Here is an 11,655-nt window from a genome sequence, read left to right as displayed (position 1 = left end):
ATTACATACAAAAATATGCATACCCCACGCGTACCCGTTAGCGCAGGAGTCCTGCGCGCATGCCATTTGAAGCTTATCGAAATACAAACTTTTCTCTGATTTTCGAAAGAAAGAAGAGCGAGATGCATTTTATAAAACGTTATAGTAGCAAACGTTTCCTTTTTTGTTAACATAGCTATATACAATCAACATATTTATGCAACTAAATTTACGCATTACTTAAATCATTTGTAGTAAGCACGGTTGCCACATCATGTTTTCATTTGGGACCAAAATTCATCGAAAAAAGGACCAAATCTCAAAAAAGGGCCAAATTTTTCTTTTAGTTTATTGTTATACAAACAATTCGGCAATTTACTAGAGTGTCGTTTCGTTGTGAAATATAAAAAATTTAGGATTTTTCCTTGGTTTCCTACAAAAAATAGATACCATCAGCTGAGTTTAAATTAATAAATAGAAAAGAAATATTAAAAGTATACAAATACTACGTTAATTATTTAGGTATAACATTTCCATATTTCTAGGATAAGCCTATGTCTTTCACCAAATTTAATGACAATGTGCTTGCCCAAGGATCCAACACATCTCTTTTTAATGCCTCGCCTAAATTATCTCGTTGGTGAAATGTCATTGTTCTGTTACATTTTGTTGACTGACCAATTTTTATATTAAGAATTACATTGAAGTAAATTGAAAATTATATGTGAGTTAACGAGTGTGTGGCAAATTTTGTGAGCAGTATTTTGAATTTTGCCCTCAGTGAAAAGGAAAGGAAAGTACCAAAGTCGTGGCTACTTTCTAAAAAGGACCAAAATTTAAAAAAGGAACCAACGGACCAAAAGTAAAATTTTTTCTTTTGGTATAGTAAAAATGTTGTTGAGAACAACGAAAAAAATGGTCCTTAAAAATTGCAGCTTTTAATTTTTATGTTAAGAAGTGCCTCATCGCGATTTTAGTTTCTCCATACAAAATTATATGGGAAGGTTTTGATTTTTTATTTGAAGTGTACCTGCGCTGGGTCTTAAATGATGAGCAATACCCATTCGTATTAAACAGTGTGAGTTTCAAGCAGCTGAGAAGCCGTGTTGATTAAAAAAAAAATGTTAAGACTAACTTACGCACTTTTGCCATATATTCCAGGAGAATAATAGAGTTTTCTTTTCTGAAATAAAAGTTTTCCTAAGTAAATGGTAAAGCCTTAATAGAGTTACTCCTACCTCAGAAAATTTTCAACATTTATAGTGCAAAGAATATAAATGGCTACCCCGTGTATTAGCTGATTTTCAAAAACGCACACAGAAGTATTTCCTTCATTTAAATTTTCGTCGCTAAAAATTTGTGAAGTTATGAAAATAAATTGTCACGATCAGGTGGTTTAGCAGGGTTGTTCTGCCACACCGCCATTTTTTGCAGGGTAAAAGTGTAACGCTTTTGCGTTGCGAGCCTGCAACAATTACACAAAAGAACGAAATACCCCGTAAAGGCGTTACCTGCTTTTTAGAATAGAACAAAATATATTTACAACTCTTACGCCGCGTACAAAAATCATAACACTTTTGCCAGAAAAGAAAACGCTATAAGACCGGATCATTAAGTAAACGTCATTAAAGCGTAGGTACACATCGAATAAAAATTCCCCATGTAATTTGTAAGAGAAAACTAGATTCGCATGATGCACCTCTTAACATTAAAATTAAAACCTGCAATTTTGACAGGCTAAATTTTTCGTATAACGAAATTTTATGTATACATTTTATTTTGGAAGATTGAAGCTCTGTCCCTGTCATGGGAACTACAAATTATCAGTAAGATTTCTAAAAAATGTTTGAATATGCAGTTTTATAGTAAATCAAATTTTAGAATGATATTTATTTTTTCCTTTCTATCTATATTATATATATAGATAAACCGTATTTCTTCTACATAATCTAATTTTGTTGGTATTAGTTTTGTTTAAAATAAGTAGTGTTTGTTAAAAAACGTATAAACAATAATTTCGTTTAAATAAACGCGTTTCGATATGTTAAATAGAAAAACCTTTATAACAGCGACATTTATTTAAAACTGAGCGTTGGTAAAATTTTATAAAATTCAGTTGTGTGATCCGTTTAGCCAAAATAGTGCGGTGATGTTTTGTTTTAAATATTATTAATTTCAGAATTTTGTTTCACACATTATATAAAATTCAGACGAAATGACTCAAAAACTTTGTATCAATCTATTAAAACGAATTGATACATTTTTTCAGGAATGATACACTTTATGAACAAAAAAAATTGCGCGAGTGGCAACGCTGGAACATACATTCAAGGTAGCGAGCATACTTACTACAAATGATTTGAGTAATGAGTAAATTTAGTTGCATGAATATGTTGATTGTGTATGTGTTACCACAAACTGATATGTTTGCTACTATAACGGTTTCTAAAATACATCTCGCTCTACTATTTTTCGAAAATCAGAGAAAAGTTTGTATTTCGATATGTTTCAAATGGCATGCGCGCAGGATTTCTGCGCTAATGGGTACATATGAAAATGTGCATATTAGGGTGGTTCGAAAAAAAATTTTGTCCAAATTCTATCCTCTGAAATGTTTCAATTTGATGTAAAAATAAAACCCTCACCAAAGTTTGGTCCTATTATTCCACCCTAAGTGGTACCCGAAAAACGGATTTCCCGCCGGGTTTTAAGGTCTTGTACAGGCTTCAAACAATTTGTATGATTTTTTTCTCTAATCATATCATTTATAAACACTCTTTAATATATTGAGATCTTAATTACGATTTTTGTCCAAAAGTCGTGGCCATTTGAAGTTGTGTTCTTTGACGAAATTGTGTAAACAGTTATTTCACACTTAAAAAGTCTATTGAAATGATAAAGCATAAATTCACATAGCCATAACTAAAACAATATAATAATAACATAAATTCGTAATTAAGGTCGCAATACATTAAGAGTGTTTTCAAATGATATGATTAGAAAAAAATCATAAAACCTTTTTGTAACCTGTACAAGACCTCAAAACTAGGCAAAACGGCACATAAAAGATTTTCGTAAAAAGTTGAGTAAATTCAAGTTTGGACAAAAAATAGTTGTTCCCATGTTAACGAAATGGGAAAATAAAATAAAAATATCGTACCCTGTAGAGTGGAATTATAGGACCCATCTTTGGTGAGGGTTTTTTGTTTTTAATAAAATAGAAACATTTGAGAGGATGGAAATTGAAAAGTTGTTTTTCTCGGCACACCCTAAAGCACATATGTACCCGTTATCAGAAATCCTGCGCGCAAGCGGGAAAATACAAATACGAAATATGCACAAACTTTTCTCTGATTTTCGAAAGAAAGAAGACCGACATGTATTTCATAAACCGTTATAGTTGCGAACATCATCAACACAAAAACAATCAACATATTGATGCAACTAAATTTACGCATTACTTAAATCATTGTATGCGCGGTAACATGTACATTGTACATGTGTACATATGTATGTATGCATGTATGTTCATACGTGTTTTCGCGAAGCGTCTGCTGGCTTCAGACTTAAGGGCCCATTACTGATACTTAGCATAGACTTGACTTGACTTGGCGTAAACTTGGCAATTTAGCATCGATTATACTCCACTTAGCGCATACACTCTGGCATCATAATCAATAAGTGTCAATCTGTATGTCAAAATGAAATGGAAACAAATAAATGGCATCTCAAAATGTAAACGTCACTTAGAACTTACATAGAAAATCAAAATTCAGCAGACTTCTAAGTCAAGTTAAGTGTTGCTAAGTTTTGAGTAATCAGTAACATGCAACTCACTGATTTTCGAAAGTTATAATTTATATTTATTAGGGTCGGCAAAATATAAAATTTAATTTTTCCTTTTGGTATAGTGAAAATATTTTTCAGGACAACGAAACATTTAGGCAATCAATAAGGTATAAATTATTGTAGTCGTTAGGGAGCTGTACGTCGTGTTGTCAAGAAGTGTCTGCTGGCTTGAGTCTTAAGCTAGCAGACACTCCCGTTTCTCGGAACCGGACGCAGCTTTAAATTTTTTTTGCGGTACTAAATTGCCAATAAATGTAATATCAATTATCCAAGTCGTTCGGAAGTCGTAGGTCGTGTTTTCACGAAGTGTCTGCTGGCTTGAGTCTTAAGCTAGCAGACACTCCCGTTTCTCGGAACCGGACGCAGCTTTAAATTTTTTTTTGCGGTACTAAATTGCCAATAAATGTAATATCAATTATCCAAGTCGTTCGGAAGTCGTAGGTCGTGTTTTCACGAAGTGTCTGCTGGCTTGAGTCTTAAGCTAGCAGACACTCCCGTTTCTCGGAACCGGACGCAGCTTTAAATTTTTTTTTGCGGTACTAAATTGCCAATAAATGTAATATCAATTATCCAAGTCGTTCGGAAGTCGTAGGTCGTGTTTTCACGAAGTGTCTGCTGGCTTGAGGCTTAAGCTAGCAGACACTCCCGTTTCTCGGAACCGGACGCAGCTTTAAATTTTTTTTTGCGGTACTAAATTGCCAATAAATGTAATATCAATTATCCAAGTCGTTCGGAAGTCGTAGGTCGTGTTTTCACGAAGTGTCTGCTGGCTTGAGTCTTAAGCTAGCAGACACTCCCGTTTCTCGGAACCGGACGCAGCTTAAATTTTTTTTTGCGGTACTAAATTGCCAATAAATGTAATATCAATTATCCAAGTCGTTCGGAAGTCGTAGGTCGTGTTTTCACGAAGTGTCTGCTGGCTTGAGTCTTAAGCTAGCAGACACTCCCGTTTCTCGGAACCGGACGCAGCTTTAAATTTTTTTTTGCGGTACTAAATTGCCAATAAATGTAATATCAATTATCCAAGTCGTTCGGAAGTCGTAGGTCGTGTTTTCACGAAGTGTCTGCTGGCTTGAGTCTTAAGCTAGCAGACACTCCCGTTTCTCGGAACCGGACGCAGCTTTAAATTTTTTTTTGTGGTACTAAATTGCCAATAAATGTAATATCAATTATCCAAGTCGTTCGGAAGTCGTAGGTCGTGTTTTCACGAAGTGTCTGCTGGCTTGAGTCTTAAGCTAGCAGACACTCTCGTTTCTCGGAACCGGACGCAGCTTTAAATTTTTTTTTGCGGTACTAAATTGCCAATAAATGTAATATCAATTATCCAAGTCGTTCGGAAGTCGTAGGTCGTGTTTTCACGAAGTGTCTGCTGGCTTGAGTCTTAAGCTAGCAGACACTCCCGTTTCTCTGAACCGGACGCAGCTTTAAATTTTTTTTTGCGGTACTAAATTGCCAATAAATGTAATATCAATTATCCAAGTCGTTCGGAAGTCGTAGGTCGTGTTTTCACGAAGTGTCTGCTGGCTTGAGTCTTAAGCTAGCAGACACTCCCGTTTCTCGGAACCGGACGCAGCTTTAAATTTTTTTTTGCGGTATTAAATTGCCAATAAATGAGGTATAAATTATTTAATATATAATATTGTTGTTTGCTATAGTGTGTCTGCCACCTTAATAGGACCTAATCTTGGCACGAAACAATTTAAGTATTTATATGGCGTTTTTGGGTGTTTCTGCTGGCCGGTTGTTGGGTTGGCTTCACTTGGGAACATTGATTAATATTGCCTTCACGCTTCAACGGATTTATAAGCATGAATTACGTTTTAATAAATAATAAAAAGTGGCGAAGAAAATAAAGGAAAACATTTTTGTGAGAAATGCAAACAATGAAAGGAAATGAAAACAATAACAAATTTTGTAAATTTTTAGATTAGGAGAATGAGTCAGAACTGGGAGACACGGAAATTACCCCCAGCCGGTTAAAGGACTTAGAAAATACCCGCGGCAGGAAGACCTGTCATAAGAGGGGACTAAAATTCACAATTGGTTTGAGATTGAACCTCACCTACCCGTGGCGAATCCTGCTTCTTTAACATCCGTGGCTCTGGCGACCCCAAGTTTCTCATGGAACTAAGAGCTGGGGACGGTATGGCAAAGAAGGTTCAATATGTTCATGTTGAATAGTTCCCGAGATGGTCAGGCTTATATACCTTAATGGTGCTTGTTACACGAAAGACCATCAACATCTAGTGTCTCTATCGCTACAATAATATAATAAACAAAAAAAACGCGGATAATTTCTTACAGCAAATATAATGGAGATCTCATTGCCAAGGTTGAGAGCATGGTTAACTTAAAGAGGATGGGACTTTTTATTGTTTAATCTTTGATTATGAAGACGATAAAACCTAATATTACGTTCAGGGCGCCCTTAACTAAGGCTTATGGGCCATTTTCATGGTTACCAGTACTGTATATTGGAACGATATTCCGTCATCCCTTGTCAAATTTGGTTGGGAGGGAAACAGGTTTCGGCGTTGCGCCATCATCAGTGTCGATTTTCTTCCGAGAACCAAATTTGACAAGGGATGACGGAAAATCGTTCCAATATACATCAATAGGGTAGATCATTGATCTTTAATCAGCAAAACAAAACTTACCAGTACTTTTAAACTCCAATATGAGCCATAAACTCGAGTTTATAGTGCAATGTGAATGTAATATAAGGATAAACATTTTAATGATATTAATAGTATCGGCGTAGGCGGTAAAGTCTTCGTTTTGCCATTATTAGTCAGCCACCGTCGTGTGATAGTAGCGTGCTCCGCCTACCACACCGAATGTCCTGGGTTCACACCCCGGGCAAAGCAACATTAAATTTTATAAATAAGGTTTTTCAATTAGAAAAAATTTTTTCCATGCGGGGTCGCCCCTCGGCAGTGTTTGACAAGCACTCCGAGTGTATTTCTGCCATGAAAAGCGCTCATCTGCCTCGCAAATGCCGTTCGGAGTCGGCATAAAACAAGTAGGTCCCGTCCCGCCAATTTGTAGGAAAAATTAAAAAGGAACACGACGCAAATTGGAAAAGAAGCTCGGCCTAAAATCTCTTCGGAGGTTATCGCGCCTTACATAAGTTTTTTTTTTTATTTTTAGTCAGGATAAGAAAATGATGTCATTGATCTTAAAACAAGTAATTTCCGGTATTTGCCCTATAAGACCGTTATCATGCTTTTACTTTTAACTATTTAGAACGGTTTACATATTCGCCTTTTCAGGTGAAGCTTTGTCACGCGTTGCCGTTAATTTGGAATATCTAGGCATCACGAAATTGCAGCAGCAAATCTGAAACTTAAAATAGAATATTCCTGACAAAATATCTTGCAGTGAAGGGAATACAATATTTGAAAAAAAAAAATACACTTGCGAGTAAAAAATAGCAGCAAAAATTATTTACAAATTTTAATATTTTTTATTATATTTTTTATAATTTGAAAGAAGTTCGATCTTTCGAGAGGTTTTTTAAGATTTCAGGAAAATTTTAAAATTTTTAATTATAATTTCAACAAACTTTTTATTAAGCAGGCTTTTAGTTTAATTCATTTTTGTCTTACAAAGTGTAAATTTTGGCAATTGGGGTTTTCAAATTTTCTTTCATACAAAGTGTGAAAAGTAAAATTTTTGTGTAGAGGAAAGACTAAAATAAAATAGCCTCCGGAAAAAAATTTCCAAAAATCATTGCGAATTTTGACATACTTAAAACTTGTATTCTGTTAGACTAAAATAATAGAAATACAAAGCTGATTACTCAAAAATGTGCTAAAAATTCTTAATAAAATTTTTCCAATTTTTTCGAAAACGTTTTTGAAATGGTACAAAACTGCATATTCGAAAAGATTTCTGAAATTATAAATAAAAATTTGAAAATTTAAAGATACTGTTCGACTTTTCTAACTTTTCTGAAAACGTTTTCGAAATTTGTTTATATATGGGGTATTCCATCCCATTTGGACCAATTTTGAACCCGACCCCTTTAGAATTGGCTGAAAGTTTTTCTTCTTTTTCTAGATTACGAAAGACGTTTTTCAGAAGTTTTTCAAATTTTTTCATCCAACTCAAAAAAAGTTATGAATTTTTAAAAAAACACCGTTTTTGTTTTCAAAATGCTATAACTTTTTTTTGGGATCTTTTTTTTTTAAATTTGTTTTTAAATGTACTTTTCGGAAAAAATTCAAAAAAATTTTTAAAGTTTTTTTTTGTAATTTTTCAGTTTTTCGAGATTTTTCGAATTTCGCCCTTTGTTTTTTTTTTCTCATAAAAAACTTTAAATTTTTTTTTGTATTTTTTCCGAAAAGTACATTTAAAAACATATTAAAAAAATAAATGATCCCAAACGGTCAATTTTTGAAAAAGTTATAGCATTTTGAAAACAAAAACGGTGTTTTTTTTTTAATTCATAACTTTTTTTGAGTTGGATGAAAAAATTTGAAAAAATTCTGAAAAACGTCTTTCGTAAGCTAGAAAAAGAAGAAAAACTTTCAGCCAATTCTAAAGGGGTCGGGTTCAAAATTGGTCGAAATGGGATGGAATACCCCATATACAATACACTTAAGAGTGAATAAAAAAATATTTGTTGTTGTTGTCGGCCCGTTTATTTGCAACATCATGGGTTCGAATACGAGCCTAAAGCCTTGACAATATTTTATGCCACATTGTTAGGACAGCGGTGCCTAAACGTTACTGATGAGTTGGGGTTACGCAACCCTCGAAATGGAGCTCTATAACCAGCTATGGCAATTGTCTGCAAAAATTTCTGTTTCTAAAAAATTTTCAATTAAGAAAATGTATATCGAAGCATTGATAATGACAAAATAATATTGTTAAGGTTTTGAGCTTGTATCGAACCCAAGAAGATAAAAAAAATAGCTGTTAAAATTTCCAAATAATCTGTGCTTTTATATTTTTTCCCGCGGAGGTACATACCTAGGTACGTGAAAGCTGAACTAAAAATAAGTTTTTCTCTAAATGAAGAATGGGGCAAAGTTGCAAATATGCTAATACCTATGGAAATTATTCGACAAAATTACATTTACATATACGAGGTCACTAAAACAAGTTCGCCTGAGAAATGTGTTAATTTTTCTTTTCTTTTTTTCAAAATCAAAAACAGCTCTCAAGCTTAAGTTAATGACATCAAATAATGTAATTGTTACTAATTGTGCTCCCAGGAAGGACAATTTATTCAAATTTTTTTTGTTCTAGGGGAGAGTTTTCGGAAGATTTTCTAACAAAAAATTTCACGGTACCATAGTAACGCCTGTCCCAACGGCTTCCGGGGTTTGCAATACTCCCGCGATAAGCCATGCCAATCGTAATAGGTGATTAAAGTCTACAGAATCGAATGTTCGAGGGATAAAAAAGGTCTTTAGTTCGGCAGTTGGACTAAACATTCGGAACAGTGTTTTTGCATTACGAACAACGACATCTCCGATTAGGACGAAAACCCAAGATTCATTATTTTGGCTTTTGTACTTCACATAAAAATTAGCGAATTCATTTTGTTTGGTTGATTTTGCGACAGGGTGGATAATTCATGAATATTGAAAAATTTTCTTTCACAGCTTTTCAAAATTGGTTTGGAGACAAAAAGGTTTCGGCATTGTGCGATCTTCAGAGTACTTTTTCGAGGATAGCGGAAAATCGTTACAATTTATCGAAAAACGACACTGAAGGTGGCACAAATTAGCGAACTTTTATTAGTCCCCTCTTGGGGGGTTAGGTTAGGTGGTAGCTGCCCTGATAAGGAAAGCTCACTAGGAGAACACGAAGGTCGGTTGTGATACCACATACAATCCTCGGGAGATCCAAGTCAGTCGCGACCGAAGTACTTTCGCCTAGTTCTGGCAAAAGCTGGGCAATCAAGCATAAAGTGATTTGGTGATTCCACCTCATCATCATCCATGCAGCAACAGCAGGATGGAGTTTCCAGTATGGATACCCATGGGACAGTGCCCTGTCAAAACCCTAATGACCATTGATAGGTGAGCCTCAGTGAACCCAATTATTTCGGCAGACCTCCTGCCATCCACTTTCGGCCAGAAAGATTTTGCTATCCTGCAAGAGGTGGTGAGCTGATTCGAGGCCCAGCTATGGAGGAGCAATCCACCCAGCTATGGAGCGGAATCCCGAAATCCCTACAGCGATCTTCATCCGGTTCAGTTGTACCGCTGCGAGTTAAGAGATCCGCGTGACATTTACCCGGGATATCACTATGTCCCGGGACCCAGATAATCTTAATTATACAATAGTTTGATGCAATTGCAAGCGAGGTAAGTCATTCCCAGACCACCCTCGATCGCACTGTAGTTGAACTCAAGGCATTGATAGCCGCTTGCCTATCAGAGTAGATGTTAAATTACCTAACCGTAGTAGCACTGGATAGCATTTCATCCACCGCATCCTTAATCGCAGCAACTTCCGCTTGGAATACACTGCAGTGATCAGCCAACTTAAACTTGCTGCTTTCATCTAGCTTTTGACAAAAGACTCCCCCCCCCCCATCAACATTTACGTCCCACTTCGACCCATCCGTTAAAAAGTTAACCGGTCCCTTACCCCAGATAATTCCTCTTCACCACTCCTCTCCCGGGGAATGAATGGGGTGAAGGTTGTATAGGGAGCAGTTATCGGCATACAATAGTCCGTCCTGTCCGGGACAAAGTCGAAACTGGTAAGAAGGCTAGTTTCCGAAGTCAGAAAGCCCATAGCCCATATCACGAAGCCTGGTGTTGTTCTGAGAGCACCATTGAAACCGATCAGCGCCGTCCGTTGCACTGACGCTAGTTGTGTCTATTTTATATCTGCGCATGCTTTAGGATAACTTTAGAAGTTTTAAGTGCCAAATATACAAATTTGATGTGATTTGAATGCAAATTAGCAACAAAAAAAAAAAATTGAATTTTAAATGGGGACGAAGGCACTGCAAATTCTAAAAACAAAATAGATATGCTGGTACATAACAGTCGTGTAAGTATATAAATATATTCGAATAGGTTAAATGTGTCGTATTTTATGGAGCGGAATTTTTGTGTTGCAAGCAGAGTTGCGTGTTGCAACACCCAAAACAAGTGGCAAAGCACCAACAAGTACAAGAACAACAGGTCTTTACATAATTGAAATGCGATTTTACATAAATAGAAACTTGGCAAAAATCGTTTGAATTCGATATGTTCACCAGATAACAATTAATAAAATTGGAAAACTCGATAAATTTTTAAAAATCTTCAGGAAAATTTCGAAAATTTGTATTTTGAGTTCCAGGGGTGACTCTAGAAAAGACAACAATTAATAAAATTGGAAAACTCGATAAATTTTTAAAAATCTTCAGGAAAATTTCGAAAATTTGTATTTTGAGTTTCAGGAAACTTTTTGGAGTATGCAGTTTGGCAATTCGATTAAAATTAGTCCCAGCAAGTACAATTCCTAGATATTTCAAAAAATTATTTTCGCTTTTTTGGATGGTTGCTTTAGATTTTTTTGTGTATGAAAGAAAATTTAACGCAAAAATTGATAAAATTAATAAGGATCAATACGAATTTTGAAATGGGTTCATCACTGTCTACATACGTACATTTCCGACATATTTAAAACGCTTTATAATATACATTTTTAAATAGATTTTCTTTTAATTAGTACAAAATATGAACAAAATGAAAATTAATTAATCGGCAAATCATCCAGCGTCTGACAGATCAAATCTTTCGAAATCGAAGTTTACAACTATTACACTAAAACGCTTGTAGCATAACACATTTTTACGCTTACGCTGTAACG

The 11,655-nt window shown here is 35.1% G+C and overlaps 1 protein-coding gene across 4 annotated transcripts in view; it reads right to left on the bottom strand.

The window, feature by feature from the left end:
- msps (msps cytoskeleton-associated protein 5) overlaps window positions 1-11,655 on the bottom strand; it is a 103,272-nt gene that overhangs the window by 61,803 nt on the left and 29,814 nt on the right. The window lies entirely within an intron of this gene.

The sequence above is a fragment of the Eurosta solidaginis genome, chromosome 1 (assembly GCF_040869045.1).
Source record: "Eurosta solidaginis isolate ZX-2024a chromosome 1, ASM4086904v1, whole genome shotgun sequence".
In the NCBI taxonomy this organism is placed as follows: Eukaryota; Metazoa; Arthropoda; class Insecta; order Diptera; family Tephritidae; genus Eurosta; species Eurosta solidaginis.
This window is presented reverse-complemented; position numbering and strand designations above follow the sequence as displayed.